Raw genomic sequence first — 18,789 nt, 5'->3', positions numbered from 1 at the left:
CTGGCATTCTTCATCGATATGCCCCCGAAGACCACAATAAGGGCAATCATTCAATTCACAGGGACAAATTTGTCTTGCGTGATCTACTAAACATCTGGCATAAGGAGGTGCCTGTTGTGCCATCATATGCACACCACGAGCTAGGTGTTGCATAGCTCTGCCAAAGGACTCCTTGCCTCGGACCAAGTCCTGGAGGGCTTCCAGAATCTTCTCGTAACTTGGGTTTGTCACCATCTAACCCATACACTGAATCAAACACACAATTCTAACTAAGAAGTAAGGAACATACAGATAAATAAAATTTCAACATACTTACAGTGCGATGGACGATGCATGATAAAGCCTTGGACCACACTTAACCTCTGCTCTGATACCAACCTCTATGGCACCCCAAACCCTGACCTTGAAAAAACCTCAGATTTTCTATGAATTTTTTTTAAAGGTTTTACTGAAAACAATGGAAACAAAGTGTAAAGAAAGTGGCAAGGTCGCAAGTCTGGACGGCCACAAGTAAGTACAACAGACATGACTAAGAAGTACAATCACAAGTATAAAGGGGTTTATAACCTGACAGTTTAAGAGTTACAAAATGTGACAATACAACAAGTCTCAAAATAGGGAATGTATCCCGACAAAAACCAAAAACCCAAAACCAACAAGAACAAGATATGCAGCTAAGTGTGGGTCCCAAAGCCTCCACCGTGTGCCGTCGCATCCACACCGTACCTACTCGTCACCTGCATCCCCATAAAATGGGGCCAATCCTCTTGCAAGGTGGTGAAGAAACAACCATGATATATACATCATTTCTATGAGGAAAAATAGGAAGCAGTAATATGAAATAACAAGTATGTGTGTGTCAGTGTCAGGTAAGTGCACAAGTGACAAGTGCTAACCAAGTGAAAATAGGTAACAAAACTGAAGTAACTGCAGAACAAGTAAGAGCACTAAAAGAAATATAGCATGAACTACACATCTACTGAACCAGTAACTAAGAACAGTAAGGAACATAACTAGAGCTGAAACAACTGCTGAACAAGTAAAGTAACCACTACAATATATCAGCTATGATTGGTTAGTCTTTAAGTTCTTCTTTTTACTCCTTTGGGTACGTGAAGGAACCTCGCATTCTGTGAGACATGCACCCGGCGTCTATTATTCAATTACTAATGTGGTAACCAAGGATGCTACAGACCGAGTAAACCTCATGCGAGCAGCACGCAACTGAGAGAAACTCTTGCATAGGTAAGGATTGCAATCCGTACTACTGTAGTAGTGAGGTCCTAAAAAGGCAACCTCGACCTCCCTGACTCTAAGTGACTGTAAGTCAAAGGACGCTACAACTCCTGTCAAAACACGTGTCGTAGTAACGATAAGTCATTCAGGGTAGTACCATCCACCCTCTCCAAGGTGAACCATTTTGTGAATGGGGTGAAGCAGCTTTATCTTTCTTAGGCTCATTATTCAGTCACACCTCCTGACGAGGAATTTGTGCTTTGTGGTCCCCGCGGGGTACGCAAATAAGGACTTAGCCTGCCCATCCACGTGCTTAGTCTCACACGGCTATCAAGAGCACATTGCTTGCGAAAGCGATCTTAACACCATATTATTTCTTTTCTAGTTTAGGGTATAGCCACACATGAGTTCACTCACGACAGAAAGGCCCTTACCCAGAGACTCCAACCGAGTCCAAATACAAATCATGTTTATACATACCCTATGGTGTTTAAACTTGTGTATCAGTCTTTTCATTTCATGAAGTAAGTGCACTTCATGCACTCATCAATGCCTCAAGCAATGTACCAGTCGAGGTACGCACTACTCAGTACGAGTGTCAGGATATGCTACGTGCAAAGTGTAACTAGATACCACATGCTTTTTCGTCAATTGCACGAACATAAAAAACAGAGGCATGATATAACTACATATCTGAGAAATAAGATAATGTGCATGTGAGTGTACAGTTTTTCAATTCTAAGAGGCATGCATATGCAATTCCATCAATTTCATCACTCAAGTGGTTGGAACTAAATCATTAAGATTGGCACTTTACATAACATGAGACCACCCTTGTAGAGAAGACTCGCAATTTGGCGTACTTGTGTGTTGAGATTGAACTTTACGATATTCCCATACGTATGGGAATTACATTTGCATTCCAAGGTGGGTCATCGCTTTTGTAGGAGGAAAGATGCAAATGTGACACAAAAGACAATCATATGCTTATACCTTGCTAGGCTACTTGATTCAACATACTTACGTGACACTGAAGGAATCCAGGATATTCCCAACTTATGGGAATAACATTAGCATTTCCACAGTTTGGGGTGTCACGCCTACGGACCCGATATAAAGATACTGAACAATGTTCGTGACTTGTAACTGACGTATGCTCTATATACGTAGATTTTGCAATAGTGCTCATCCGTTTACACAACTAGTCAACCGAAACAGAACCCAAGGTGTAAGTATTTTCCTCAAGAAGTGTAACACACTTACGTGTCAAGAGCAATTTCTGGAAATAACCCATCTAATGGGGATTACATTGGCCTTTCCACGGTTTGGGGTAACGCACCCGTGGACCCAAAACAAAGCATCGGACAATGTCTGTGACTCGTACTCACATTGGAGTGTGAAAGTAACCATGGACACATTTGGACAAAGCACGAAGGTGCCATGTGTCCATTTGGTTTCCCGTAGGTAGTCGCACTGAATCATCCGACCCTACTATATATATATATATATATATATATATATATATATATATATATATATATATATATATATATATATATATATATATATATATATATATATATATATACACAAGTATATGTACACATGCACTAGTGCGCGTGCTAGCCGATTGCTTGCAACTGAAACCTATACTTGGGGGACCCCAAGGATTGCAAAAATATTGCGGGAAAGGAGGTGCTCGGGTCTGGCCATTCAGGCTAGACCAAAACTGTCGTTCGGCTATGCTCAAGGGTCTCGACTAAGGTCAGTTGTCACCGATGGTGACAGCAAGCCAATGGGTACCAAATCTGCAAGGGATCCGGGTGCAATGTTACCCGGTAGCCTATGGCATCTACACGACAACGGGTAGGTGTGCGGGTCTGGTCATGTGAGTCAGACCAAGACTGTGGTATGGCTTCACTCAACGGCCAGATTTGGCCACATAGTCACCGATGGTGACAGCTGCAACACAGAGCGCCAAGGCAGCAATGGACCCAGGTACAAGTGGCACCCGGTAACCTTGCAAAAATGGCCAAACAGGGGTTACAAGTATGCGGGTCTGATCCTCCGAACCAGACCGCATGGTCTGATAATGGCCCTGGTCTGAACCCACGGTTCAGACCAGACCCTTCATTGAACTGAGTGAGGCCGAAAACAGCTACCCAAAAACCGCAAGTTTTCGGTAAAAGTCTATGGCGCCAAGACAAGTGGGAGTGAGGAAAGGACCTGCCATAGGTCTGGTCCTTTGGACCAGACCACGCTGCTGCTAAGGGAGGGGTCTGAACTCACGGTTCAGACCGATCTTCAATGGGGTGCAGCAACCAGCCGCGAAGCACAGCAGCAGCTCGCCATTGAGCCGCTGCCTAGGGGTCGATGCTGAGCCAAAACGAGAGAGGCGTGTGTCTGGTCCCTGGAACCGGACCCACACAAGCCTGACAGAGCTCTGGTCTGAACCCTTGGTTCAGACCAGGCACATGGGTCTGTGACCCAAGTCCCCCAGAAACTTGGCCAACCAGGGTGCCCATGGCCCCGGGTGACCCGACGTGCCAAGCTCTAAAGAACCAAAAAAAAAATGATAACACCAAAGGGCCATGGGCCCTTTTTCCATGTGGATCCTGGTCACACCGTGACCTAGGCCATGGTGCATGTGCGGTGCCAGTCCCAAATGCTCTGGGACTGGGTTCGAACCCAGCACACCGAAAACGCCCATAAAAAAAAAGAAGGTGGCTGCGGTTCACCACCCGCAACACGCCTGCACTCCAAGGGGTGCCAAAAAGGACTGGGTGCATCTGGATGAGCCAAGCTCGGTCCAAAGCATACCCAGCAAGGCAAACCCGTTCTGGAGCAGGCCGCCATGCCCAGCAACAGAAAAGGAAAAAAGGACGACAGCAAGAATGGAGTTTCAAAAATGCTAATAATCTAAGAAAAAGAAAAAAAAAACAAAATGTGTGAAACACCAAGCAAACCAACACAACTAATGGAAAATACGTTGAACGAGAGATTATCTAACTAATCCACCGATGGAGCATGCATGCACAGATGCATTGACTCCTCGGATTCATGATGTATCAAAACTAACACAAGGAGCCTTCACCTTCGGAGTCCGGATGAAGGAGGTCACAACTGCAATGGTGTTCTTCCAACGTCAATGGTGGAGATGCACTCCACGGCTGGGAGGAAGAGAAGAGAGAGTGGGAGAGAAAGAGAAAGAGTGCTTGGAAAAATCACCCCTTTTGGGGGTTCTCGATTTTTCAAAAGCTCTTGAAGAGAGGTTGGTTGAGATGGAGGGTGGAGATTCACCCTCCAAGATGTGGGGCTAATAGTGGGTCACGCATTCCCACTGCCGCCCAACTCCACCACACTCCATGGAGGATTTGAAATGCCTCCCAAAAATATCAAGAATGCCATTGGGCTGCCGCCCCATACATCCAATGAGGCACGTCCAGCCTCAATAATGACCCTCCAACCTTGGGAAGATCCCTTGGGAAGATCCCTTGGGATTTCCTTGAATCCCAAGGCAAGGGACTCCTCCCAAGTCCACGCATTCCAAAAGGAAAAGGTTGACCCCTCTACACGCCATTTATTCCCTCTTTTAGCTTTTTATTAGATTTTATTATATTTTTTTTATTGATTTGGGTAGGGTCAATCGTGGCCCTCCCTTGGAATTGCTTTTAGTCTCTTATGAGACTGCCACCCATCCAGCTGGTCAACGTGACCAGCTGGTCTTATGGCCAAGATCGTTCCAAGGCCATCCTGAATGGACGAGCATCGCCTTGGTTGACCTTTGACCAACAAGAGAAACTAATTTTTTTCACCGATTTTATTATTAAATGAGTTTTAAATACTTTTCATCATGTATATTTATTTTTTTATTTTATATTTTTGATGTAAATAGCATTTCAAAGCCTACTCAAGAGAAGAAATCTCCTCTATGAACGAAATGAGTCTCGTTTAGGCCCTCGCTAAGTCTCTAAGCAATCTCCCGTAAATCACATTCACTGACGAGGTTTTTTCGTTGTTTGGGCCTCAAATTTGGGGACAATCAAAATATGAGTATTATAAACTTGCCCTAAAAATTTCGAAGGTTAATTCGTTATAGATTTTCCTCAATTGTCATTTAATGTTAACTTACGCGATTTTGACTCGTATCTCCACGTAGGTATGAATACAAAAATTGCAAATTCAACAAGAAATTCTTAATCACAACACACTTTGCGTAACATTACCTCAAAATTAACCATGGACCTTACAACCTGTCGGAGTACGGACCTCCAACGGGTAATTCAAGAACTTTACGGTCAAAGACAAAGTTCTAGCAAATCTGATAGCTATAAAAGAATGCAAAGCACCACAATCAAATAACGTAAAGGATGCATGTCCTGCGACTGGAATAGTACCTTGGACCAACTCACCCTTGGTCACTTGCTCCACTGTTGCCGCGTAAGCACGTCCTGCAATGGCCTTCTGGTTGCCCTGCTTTTGCTGATGCTGTTGTTACGGCTGATATGATTGAGGTTGTCTTGGCTGCGCCGGCTGAGATGTCTCTGGTGTGTTTCTCCTCTGATCGTCTGATTGCTTCTTCCAGCAATCCTTGATATAGTGGCCCATCTTGCCACAATAAAGAAATTCGCCTGTGTCACGTGGGCAAGGTCGTCCTGGATGATCGACGAAACACTTCGGACAACCCGTCGCTGTGATCTGCCTCTGAGGCTGTTGATACTGGCGCTGCTGCTGGTACTGGGGTCGTCGGTTCTGATATTGCTGTTGTTGGTTATTGTTGTTGTTTCTGTTCTTCTTTGAAGGTGATGAAACTTCTTTCCACCCTGATGTTTCTGGAACTGATGCTTTCTAGGCCAACTCTTTTGGCCTTGCTGTTGCTACTGCTGTCTTTTGAATGCCTTTGGGACTCTGTCCAATCCTGTTCTAGAAGTGAGGTTGTCTCAAGAGCCTCGTCCATAGTCGTAGGTGAACGCGTATACACCTTGGTACGCAAAACTGGCTTCATGCCTCGAGCAAACTTCAATGCTCACTCCTTCTCGATCGCATACAGGTTAGGGCAGTATCTTTCAAGACTATGGAAACGAGTGACGTACTCCGCTAGCGTCGAACTTCCTTGCTGCAAGTCAAGGAATTCTTGCATCTTCCTGCTCCTCTCATGACTCGGGAAATATGCAGCAAAGAAAGCCTCCACAAACTGTTCCCACGTGATAGGCTGATTATCAAACTTGATCTCCCAGGTGGTAGCCCACCACCTCTCAGCATCTTTTCGGAGACGGTACGTCCTGAAATCAACCTTCCGATCGTCGCTTACTTGTAAAACATGAAAAATTCATTCTATCTCTCGCACCCAGTCTTCCGCTGCCTTTGGTGTCGATTTTCCGTCAAACGAAGGATGATTCATACTCATAAACTGTTTATATGAAACTACGGTAGCAAAAACTTGGGCAGGTGGTCCCTGTCCTTGGGCGGTCTACTGGATGTGATCGCCCATGTTCCTCATCATCTCAGCCTGACGGCCAACCACCTCAGTGAGGTTGTTGAGCGTCTCCATGAGGTCATCACAATGCGCACGCCACGCCATCTAAATAAGCAAAGATCATACATAAGCAACGAGACAAGTACTTGAATGTAGAAAATTCATTGCATTAATAAGAAAGCTGCATGCATTACAAGACAGAAACACCCTTTATCCAGACAGGGTTATCCAAAACACTACTAATAACATAAGCAAGACTTCAAAAAATGAAACACTGACTCAGTGTCTCTAACAACATGACATGACATCATCATGGCTTGCTAGTATAGAAATCTCGGTAGTCCTTCTGACTTTCACAACGTCGCGGCCTGATACGAGGAGGAGAAGCAAGAGTTCTTAATGGCGTATCAGATATCTCTTGGACTTCTATCAGTACTGGCAACACAGGAGGATCTGACACGTACTCTGATGAAACCGCGTAAGGATAAGATTCTGGAGAATACTGGGGAGAGTCTGGCGCTCCATGCCTGTCTCTATCCTGACTGTCCACTTCAACCATAATGAGTCTAGTGACCGAGGTTACATCATCAATGTCATTAGCATTGCTCTTCCAAAGCTCATCTCGCAGCTTTGTCTGGCATCCTTTCTCAATATGCCCCTGAATACCACAATAGGGGCAATCGTTCAACTCACGAGGATAAATTTGTCCTGCGTGATCCACAAGATATCTGGCACAAGGAGGTGCTTGTTGTGCCAACATGTGTACACCACGAGCTACGTGTTGCACAGCTCTACCAAAAGACTCCCCGCCTCAGACTAAGTCTTGAAGAGCATCCAAAATCTTCTCGTAACTTGGGTTCGTCGCCATCTAACCCACTCACAGAATCAAACATACAATTCTAACTAAGAAGTAAGAAACATACAAATAAATAAAGTTTAATCATACTTACAGTGTGATGGACAATGAAACCTTGGACCACACTTAACCTCTGCTCTAATATCAACCTCTGTGGTGCCCCAAACCCCGACCTTGGAGAAAACCTCAAATTTTCTATGGATATTTTTTTTTGAAATGGTTTTACTGAAAACAGCGGAAACAAAGGGTAAAGAAGGTAGCAAGATTGCAAGTCTGGACAACCACAGGTAAGTAAAACACACATGACTATTAAACAAAATAAAGGTACAATCACAAGTATTGAAGGGTATACAACCCAATAATTTTGAAGTTACAAAATGTGATAGTACATCAAGTCTCAAAATAGGGAGTAAATCCCTACAAAATCCAAAACCAACAGGAGCAAGATCTGCAGCTAAATGTGGGTCCCCAAACCTCCACCGTGTGTCGTCGCATCAATATTGTACCTATTCATCACCTGTATCCCCATAAACGGGGTTAGTCCTCTTGCGAGGTGGTAAAGAAACCATAATGATATATATCTCACTTCTATGAGAAAAACAGGAAGCAGTAACATGAAATAACAAGTATATGTGTGAGTGTCAGGTAAGTGCATATGTGACAAGTGTTAACCAAGAGAAAACAGGTAATAGAACTAGAGTAACTGCAAAACAAGTAACTAAAAGCAGTAAAGAAACATAACAAGAACTAAAACAAGAGAGCAAGTAAGGTAACATCTACAGTACGTCAGCTATGATTGGTTAGTCTTTAAGTTCTTTTTATTACTCCTTTGGGTACACGAAGGAACCTTGCATTCTGTGAGACATGCACCCGGCGTCTGTTATTCAACTTCTAGTGTGGTAACCGAGGATACTACAGATTGAATAAACCTTATGAGAGCAGTACACTGCTGAGAGAAACTCTCCCATAGGTAAGGATTGCAATCCATACTACTGCAGTAGTGAGGTCCTAAAAAGGCAACCTCGACCTCCCTGACTTTGAGTGACTAGAGGTCAAAGGATGCTACAACTCCTGTCAAAACACATGTCGTAGTACAACAAGTCACTCAGGGTTGTACCATCCACGCTCTCTAAGGTGAACCATCTTGTGAATGGGGCGAAACATGTTTATCTTTCTTAGGCTCATTATTCAGCCACACCTCCTGATGAGGAATTTATGCCTCGTGGTCCCCACGAGGTACGCAAACGAGGACTTAGCCTGCCCATCCACGTGCTCAGCCTCACATGGCTAACAAGAGCACATCGCTCGTGAAAGCGATCATAACACCATATTATTTCTTTCATAATTCAGGGTATAGTCACACATGAGTTTACTCACGACAGAACGGCCCTTGCCCAGAGACTTCAACCAAGTCAAAAAATAATAATGTTTATTCATACCCTATGGTGTTCAAACTTTGTGTATCACTCTTCTCATTTATGAATTAGGTGTACTTCATGCAGTCATCAATGCCTTAAGCAATGTACCAGTCGAGGTACGCACTACTCAGTACGAGTGTCAGGATGTGCTGTGTGCAAAGTGCAACTAGGTACCACATGATTTTTTGTCAATTGCATAACATAAAGAACAGAGGCATGATACAACTGCATAATTGAGAAACATGATGCAATTACATGATAATGTGCGTGTGAGTGTACAATTCATCAATTTCATGAGATATGCAAGAGTTCAAGAATGTAAATATCATTTCAAGTACAACATACTGAAACAATCATTACAAGTTTCTCAATTACAATTCCAAATAGATCAGAGCTTCAAAGGTCTTGATTTGGCGTTTCACGTTACTTGATACCACCCTTATAGAGAAGACTAGCGATTTGGTGCACTTATGTGTTGAAATTAAAATCTATGATATTCCCATACATATGGGAATTACATTCGCATTCCAAGGTGGATTGCCACACTTGCAGGAGGAAAAGATGCAAATATGACATGAAGGACAACTATATGTTTATACCTTTGCTAGGCTACTTAATTCAACATACTTATGTGTCAAGGATGGAATCCAGGATACTCCCAACCTATGGGAATAACATTAGCATTTCCAGGGTTTGGGTGTCGTGCCAGCAGACTCGATACAAAGATATGGAATTTGTCCGTGACTTATAACCAATGTAGGCTTTATATACGTGGGGTTTGCAACAGTGTTGACCCGCTTACATGTACTAGTCAACTGAAACATAAACCTAGGAAGTACGAGGTCCACTACGGACTCATAGACAAGATTTTAGAGCCATCTGACTGGACGGTTACAAAGTAAAACACTTATGTGACTCGTACTCACACTGGAGTGTAAAGGTTATCGCGAAAACACTTGGACAAAGCACGAAGGTGCCATTTGTCCTGCTAGTTTCCCATAGGTAGTCGAACCGAGTAATCCAGCCCTACTATATATATATACCTAAACATACCTATATAGATATTACACATGTATATGTATACATGCACCTGTGTGCACGCTAGCTGATTGCTCGCAACCATATACCCATACTTGGTGCCCTAAACGATTTGCAATTAAATGCGAGAAAAGGGGGAGTTCGGGTCTGGTCATTCGGACCAGACCTTCGGTTCAACCCCACACACCAAGGCTTGACTTGGATCAGGTAGTCACCGAAGGTGACAGCAGTCTAATGAGGCGCCAAAACTACGCGGGACCCGGGTGCTGTTGGCACCCGGTTACCTATTGCAGTTAAACTGCAATGGGCTAGGTGTGCAGGTCTGGTCTTCCGGACCTGTAAACACCCCAAATTTTCACCCTTATCCAGTGCTTACATTTCATGTGTCATTGCTTATCATTGCATGAATTCAGCATAGCATTGCATTGCATAGCATTGCATAGCATAGCATTGCATGTCATTACATCTCATCTTCGAGATCCAACACTCCTGTTTTCAAAATATTCAATCCAGATTTGAGTTTTAAAACTTTTCTTTCAAAATTCAATTTTAAAACCTGGGTTTTTAATCAACATTGTGTCATTTGCCAACCCCCAGGACCTTATATTTTGAAGTATTTTCTCAGAAAACAATCTGGATTCATTTCAAACTCAATTTCAATTGATTTTAATTCTCAGATGAGACCTATTTAGGTGGCGTCGCTTCTGGATTCCTTCATTTATTAAAAATCTCAAAAATTTTAGAGTCCTAATTTGATCAAGACTCTTTTTCCAGAGTCCTAGTCGGATCAAAACTCTACTTTTCACTACCTTTTTATCTGTCTTTGAAGAAAACCTTTTAAAATCTTCTGTTTTGGCCAAAATCCCAGAGTCCTGGTTGGATCAGGACTCTTCTTCAAGAGTCCAGTCGGATCAGGACTCTTCTTCAGAGTTTTAATCGGATTAGAACTCTAATCTTTCACAACCATTTTCAATCAAATCTTTCAAAATCTTTCAAAATGAGTCAGAAACTCAGAGTTTTAGTCAAAACAGGACTCTGTTCAGAGAGTCCTAGTTGGATCAGGACTCCGATCCTGATTTCAAATTTTGAAAGAATCTTTCAAAAAAATCTTTTCATCTATCAAAATTGTTGCGCTTTTATCAAAGAATTTTAAAATTCTGAGGTTTTATCTCAGAGTCCTGATCAAATCAAGACTCTACCCCAGAGTCCTGATCGAAGTAGGATTCTATCCAAAATTGATTTTCTCACTTCATTTTCACTGGTTTTCAAAAGCTTTGCTTAAATTTCATCACTTACTTATCAGAAAATCCAACAATATAAGAGTCCTAGTTCAATCAGGACTCTGTTCTCAGAGTCTCAGTTGAATCAGAACTCTGGTTTATTCCAATATTTGTTATTATTTTAACTGTTTTCACAAGTTCTTTTAACTATTTTTTTTAGAAAATACAAAAAAAAAATCTAGAGTTTTAATCCTATCAGGACTCTGTCCCAGAGTCCTAGTCCAGTCAGAAGTCTGTTTTGAAGTCTGTTTTTATTCCATTTTCATTTATTTCCATTTGTTTTCAAAAATTAGCTCATTTTGTAGGGTCCAGTTAGTTCTGGACTCTATTTCAGAGTTCTGATCGAGTTAGGAGTCTAACCCTGACTGTGTTTTTTGACTCATTTCACCATTTTCTGATAAAATCTTTCAAAAACCTTTCATTTGGCTTTTAAAAATCTAAAATCTTAGAGTCCTGAGAGTTCAGGACTCTAACTCGGAGTTCCAATTCGCTTGAGACCCTATTTTCAAAGATTCTGAATTTCAATTATTGATTTTAACCCCTTTTCAAAGTTATTTTTAGTGTTTATTTCAAATTTTTCAAAACCTGATGTGGGCCCACTCACTCGGCGCCACATCCAGAGGAGTTCTAACCCAGTTGGAACTCTATGTCATTTCAAAACTTTTAATTTCAAGCTTACTTTTGAAAATCTTTTGAAAACTTTCTCAATTTCAAGTTTTAAAATCATTTTTTTTTGAAAAACTCAAGTAGGGCCCACTCGGGGTGGTGCCATATTCGAGTAAGTCAGGGCTAGACTAGGGTTAGTCAGTGTTTTGGTTAGTGTTAGAGGTTTAGAAGGGTCAAAAGTTATTTTAAAAACTCATTTTGAAGTTTGGATTTTAAAACTAGTGTTTTTAAAGGTTTTTAAAGAACTTTAAAAACCCAAATGTGGAAAATGCCAAGTGGCATCACATTTGGGGATTTTTTAGGATTAGCTAGGGGTTAATTAGGCATTATTTAGGATAATTTAGGCTAAGGGTATATAGGTCATTCCACCCCAAAATCGCCCCCCCCCTTTAGAAGTCCAAAAATTTCAAAATTGCTAATTTTCAAAACCTAAAAAGTTTCTATAAATTGAGACCCATAGGGGGTCGATTTTTCCAGCCACCTTTAGAGCAAGTCTTGGAGATTCTCTCTCCTCTCTAGCCCTTCCTCCATTGCTGCAACTCCAAGGTGAGAAATTTTATTAATTTCTTTAGTTTTATTTAATATTTTTCATGATTTAATGCTAGTTTAACCATTGGTACCATCTATTTCATGGATTCAACCATGATTCAACCTCAAGAACCATCAAGAATGGTCCAAGAAGATGATCTAACACTGTTTTTAGTGTTTTCCAGAGATTCTAATCCATTAGAATTGATTTTAGCACTATTTGTTTTATTATTAACCAATAAAACATGTGATTTACCCTTTTTATGGGTTAAATCCATGTCTTTAAAGGTAAAATCAAATTCCAGTCATTGATTCCTTGATTTTATTTTATTTATTTGTTTATTTATGTTTATTTATGTTTATTTTACGTTTTCCAGTATAGAAATAATTTTTATTTACTGTTTTATTGTTTGTTTTATTGTTTTTCATTAGTTAAGGCATGATTTCTTAAGTTTCTTAGATTTCTGTGTTTTTTTATTTTAGAACAGTAAAAAGCATGCTGTTTCGGATTGAAATATTCGTTGTTTATTCCTGATTTTTTTATATGTGATGCATGTATATCTAAAGTAACTACTGTAAAAAAATCAGAGGTTTTGGATCTCGGGAACCCGGTCAGAAAAATCAGACATCAAATCGGGTTTTTAAAACTTTAAAATCATTGTTAAAATCAAGAAGGTAAGTTGTTGTTATGATATTTTTCTCATCTTATATCCAATTTTAGATCTGTAAAGTGTAATGGATTCATATTGATTAGATCTAGCTACTGTGAAATTTTCAGAATTTTTTATTACTGTTAGGATTTTTCCTCCTCTGTCAGAAACTCTGATTTTCAATTTAAAACTCGTTAGGGTTTTCCAAAACCCTAATCAGACTTGTGTTGTTTATAAATCCCAAACCACAGATCCGATTCATGATCTGTAAAATGTGAGTATTATTATTTTTTTGCAAACTGTTCACTGTTCAAATCTCAGATATTTTGAATGAGTTATGCTATTTATCCCAGAATTTTCAATTGAAAGTATCAGTCAGGACCAAAGTTAAAATCAATATATTCAAGTCCGGATTGTCGGATGGGTATCTCCCTGGTTTTAAAAGCTTTTTCATATCTGTAAAATAGAAAAGTTATGTTTCACTGTCTATTTGTTCTTTGTAAAATTTCATAAATTTCCATGGAGGTTTGACCCCTGGTTCGGGTCTTGGACTGAGATTAGTTGGTGAGCTAGGTCAAAAATAGCATATTTTTAGGGTTTAATGCAATTTTCGGATTAATTTAATGCCAAAAAAAATATTTTTATAATTCTAATTTGATATTAGGGTTATAACAAGTACAGGTACCAATTTTGAGGATTTTTAGAATCTGTTTGATGCTTGAATGGTTTGAATTGCAAAACAGGGCACCCGAAGAATTCCAAAACACTGCAAAAATCACAAAATTTGTGATATTCTTGGATTTTCGTGCATAAGCAAATATTTTTAGGGTTTAATCATATTCATAATCATATTAGGATGCTTTAGGTTTAATTTGATGCTCATTTGATTTCATTTAGTGCATAAAACCTAAGTTTCTACCAAAATATTTTCTAAAAACCCTGATTTCAAGGCCATAGTCTTGTTAACGGGGGCAATTTGGTCATTTGACCTAAATTTCGAAATCCCTAACCCTAATTTTCATATTTTTAATCATGTCATAGCATATTTAGTTTGATTTATTTACATTTGAATTTCAAAACTTGCATTTTACCAAATATCTTTCTGAAAACCCTAATTTCAAGGCCATAGTCTTGTTATTAGGGGTATTTTGGTCATTTTGACCCCAATTTCGAAATTTCATATCTTATCTTCCTTATTTATTCAATTTTATTTCATACTTTATCATTTTGATTTAATGGAATCATTGTAAAAAGGCTTATATCTAGCAAAATCCAACAATTTCCTGATATTGCTGGATAAATCTAGAAAAGCCAACATATCATCACTAACAAAGTTTTCTAGTTTTGCAGGTACATTGAAGACTTTATTTTTCATGTATTTAAATTTCAATAGTGATGTAAACTAAATTAAACTTTGGAATAAGAATTTACATTTGCTGCTTAGCTTAGGCAGCATTGCATATAGTTTATTTTTTTAAATAATGTTAATGTGTGATGGATGATGATTCATGCATATTCAAACTCACTATGGTCTACACAAATGACACATACACTAGCTTTTATGAAGTTTATAAACTTGGTGGAATTCGTATTTATGGCCATAGTGAGAATATGAAGGATATCTAGATTTATGATCTTCACATTAGCCACATTCACCCTACACTCTTAGGCTAATTTCAAAATGCACTGCATTTCTCAAAAATACAAAGAGTTTTTCCAAATTCCCCAAAATCATATTCATTCATTTCTTGAATTTTCCAATTCCAATTCCAATTCAAATTCCAAGTCAAAGGAATCAAATTCTTCAAAATTTCCTAAGTCTTATTCAAAATTGATTTTCTCAAAATATTGATTTGCCAATGATATTTCAAGTATTTCTCAAGTTCCAAATTCGATTTTCTAAGTTATATTTTCAATTTCAAAGTTTGAATTCAAAGAAATCAAGTTTTTCAAAGTTATTTCATATTTCTCAAAATCGATTTTCACAAAAATCTCTTGAATACTTCAGAAATCGATTTTCACTTTCTCAAATACAGTATCTCAATCATGATTCATGATTTCAAAAGGGTTTATTTTCCAAATATTTTCCAATCTTGAAGCAAACATCATGTTTTCAAATGTGTATTTTTAGAAATTCATAGCACATGCCTGATTCTTTGTGCATTTAGGAATTAGAATATGGTTTAGACAAGTTGAACAAAGCAAAGCATTTGATTGATCCTTGGTTCAATTACCCCTGGTAAAGGCGCCAGGAACGGTTGAATCTCGTACCGACAGGCGAGTCCCATTCTTTGGAATAATCCCGCATTTTAAAAACGGAGGTGAGTTATTTTCAAAATCTTTTTCAAAGGTCAGTTTGATTTGCAAAAGTAAAATTTTGCGATGATAACAGGTTTGGCGACCGTGATGGGACCTGTCTTCGCCTGATCAATTTAATGCTCTACTTAGTTCAAGTTGTCAAAATCGATTTCCATGTTATGTCAGCTTTTAATTTATGCTATCATGTGAACCTAGGAGCCTAGACTTGAACCCAGCTGACATGGACTGCATGTAGACTAGGTATGGTTTGGTAGGACCATATTGAGGAGAATTATTCATGCTCACATAGACTTAGGTCTAATAAAACACTCCTCAATTTAGGAATTGTATGAAAACAATGTTTGCTTCTTCAAATATTTCAAAATCTCTATCTCTTTAGGTTTTAGAGCCTTCTGATTTGATTGCATGTGCTCATATTTTTCAAAAACCACCCCACCTATATTGTCCCGGTCTTCACGTTGCTGGGCTCTCTTCCAGAACCATAGTTCGGGACAGAGCCTCACAACTAGGCCACCTATTTGGGTGAAAACCCCCCTGCCACGTACCAAGGGCCATAGTCCAACGTATATCGACAGGTGCTCAAGGATGTTGGAAAACTTGAACCTAGAACCGGAGAAATTGATTTTATGCCACATACATCGAGCCTTGGCTTGAGTATATAGGCATGACTAGATTGGACACAGATGATCTGAACCTTAGAGTTAGGATTAAGGTCCTACAGCTATTTCAAAATTTGTGCATCTAGAGTCAGCTTTTAGGGAATGTTGTATGTGCATACTTGTTGTAATTGAATGTGTTATAGTCATTTCTTTGTTATTTTCCATATTTTCCCAATTTTCTAAAATACTGGACGATTTTCTCAAAATTCCCCAATCCATGTCCATGTACTGTCCATGTTTTAAACCCTGGACGATTTTCAAAATACTCCATTTTATGAAGTACTTCCTTATATTTCATTAAACCCTGGACGATTTTCATAAAATTCCTCCATTTTCCTAAAAACTCTAGGTGATTTCCCATCTTCCTATCCTCTGGATCTCGAATCTCCTACCTCATTTTATCCTGCCTGCATTTTTTTCAAAGTCTCTATATTTTCCCAAGTTTTATTCCAAATTTTTCATGTTTTCCAGTCGATTCTGATGGCATCCAGTCAGCTTGATTCAGTCTTCCCCGAGGGTCACATCTCCTACGAGGTGCGACAAGGTCTTCCAGAACATCAAGTCCTCAGCACCGGATCCTTCTTTCCCCGGTGGTACTACTCATGACTCAAGAATTTCTCTCGTATGTTTCCGGACCACTTGGATGATTGTGGGTTAGAACTGGCGTCCGCAGTGGGAAAGCAGACAGTCAACGGCAATTTGATCCATGCACTAGCAGAACGGTGGAATCCGAGCACTTCTACCTTCTGGTTCCCGTGGGGCGAGATGACAATACTGATAGATGAATTTTCAGAGATTATGGGATTGCCCGAGCCAGCCGGTCAGCCTGGAGATTCATTGGAGAAACAGTTTTTGATCAATGTCAAGGGACTGGATCCCCGAGACGCTTTAGCTCGCATGACAGGACGCAAGTCTTGGCCATTGATAGAGGAGGATGGAAATGAATATGTGGACCTGCTCGAAATCTACAAACAGTATGGAACATTTGTAGAGGTCAGCTCATTGTCCAGGACAACTCGAGAGAGAATTCAGCATGCGATGGTTCTGTGCACGGTGGGATTAGCTTTCTTTCCTGATGGACGGAATTATATAGATATCAGAATAGTTCAGCTTCTAAGGAGATGGGGAAGTCGACAGACCAGCCACCTCTCCATAGCCATGGCCGCACTCGCTTTTCTATACCGAGGGTTGACCCGCTTCACACTCGGAGAGTCGATCCTAGTCGAAGGGTGCGCCTATGCCTTGCAATCTTGGTTCCTCCGGCATGTGCCCGCCCGAGCCATTTCATTTAGATACAATGGTGAAAAGCGTATTCCAATTGCTCGATACCGGTTCTTGATCGATAATCTTCAGGAGGAAGAGGTCGTATGGGACTACTTTGATCGTCAGGAATCACCTCCTAGATACACTTATGCATACGACAAGCGGTTCAGGCTACTTGGTCCATTCTTCTGCACATACTATCATCCAGAGCGGTGTGTCAGGCAGTTTTCTCAAAGGCAGAAGCGCGTAGAGATTCGTCCACTAGCAAGGGTTCTGCCAGAGTTCGATCTCACATCAGATCAGTGGTCCGAAGCATACCATTCTGCCAGACATGGCTGGGATTCCTTTGTTAATCTTACTATTTTTCCTAGCCCTCGTGTGTCTTCTGATTATCAGGAGTGGTGGAAAATTGTTCGTCCCCCTCCCCTTTGTAGAGTCTATTATTAATAAAATCATGTCTTTTTTTTCTTCAATAAAATTCCTTTAAATTTCATCCTATCTTGGTTTGACGACCTCACCTAGGTAACAAGGCATATTTTTCAGTTGCTTATTTTTGCAAAGGAATAGCAGCGCAATTGTCGTAATCCCAACGACGACTCAATCCCTAGTAATGGGATACTCTTTCAATTGTCTACCAAAATTCTCAATAAATATTTTCCTCCAAACCAAATTTCCTTCAAAAGCCTAATCATCAATTCTGCCCTGCAGAGAGCGTTAGCAATCTCCAGAGAGTTGTCGTGACATTCAATGGTTCATACAAGGTCTGAAAAGAAAACCACATCAGTTGAAGGCATCGCGTACTCAGTCGCTTCAGAAGAAGAAATGGACTCACCCGATCAGCCAAAAGTCAAGGATAGCAGGTGGAGGATGACGTGGATCCCCAGATGTACATCATGTTCAAGAAAATGATGACCAAGATGCTGGCAGAGCAAGCTGAAGCCAGTACTAAGCAGACTCAGACCAAGCAGAAGGATAGGGATCACACGGCCAAAAATGTGAAGATCAGTAAAAAGTAGAATCGTCATGAGGAAATGTCTGATGAGTCAGAATCAGCAGATGATACTGACAAAGAATATGAAAACAAGCAAGAATTCAAAAGGTCGACTCAAGGGCAGGGGTCGGCCTACAAATCCAAGAATCAGTCTGTTGACGACCCTACGCAGTCACAACTCAAAGATGTGATGAAAATAGTTAAGGATCTTCAAACTCGTGACAAGGGCAAAAGAGTCTTTATAAGTGAAGACTTCTATGATGGACTGGATGGGGATGGTGATCTTGATAATCTCCCTAAGAAATTTATCAAGTTTGATGGTTCTGGTGACCCAAAAGCACATCTCACCCTATTCTTCGCAGAATGTTCCAGGTTCAAGAGGAACAATCGTGCCTTATTTCTCTGCTTT

Source organism: Nuphar pumila, chromosome 9 (genome assembly GCF_984573655.1).
Source record: "Nuphar pumila chromosome 9, dmNupPumi1.hap1.1, whole genome shotgun sequence".
In the NCBI taxonomy this organism is placed as follows: Eukaryota; Viridiplantae; Streptophyta; class Magnoliopsida; order Nymphaeales; family Nymphaeaceae; genus Nuphar; species Nuphar pumila.
The sequence above is the reverse complement of the archived record's forward strand: the minus strand, read 5'-3'. Positions refer to the sequence as shown.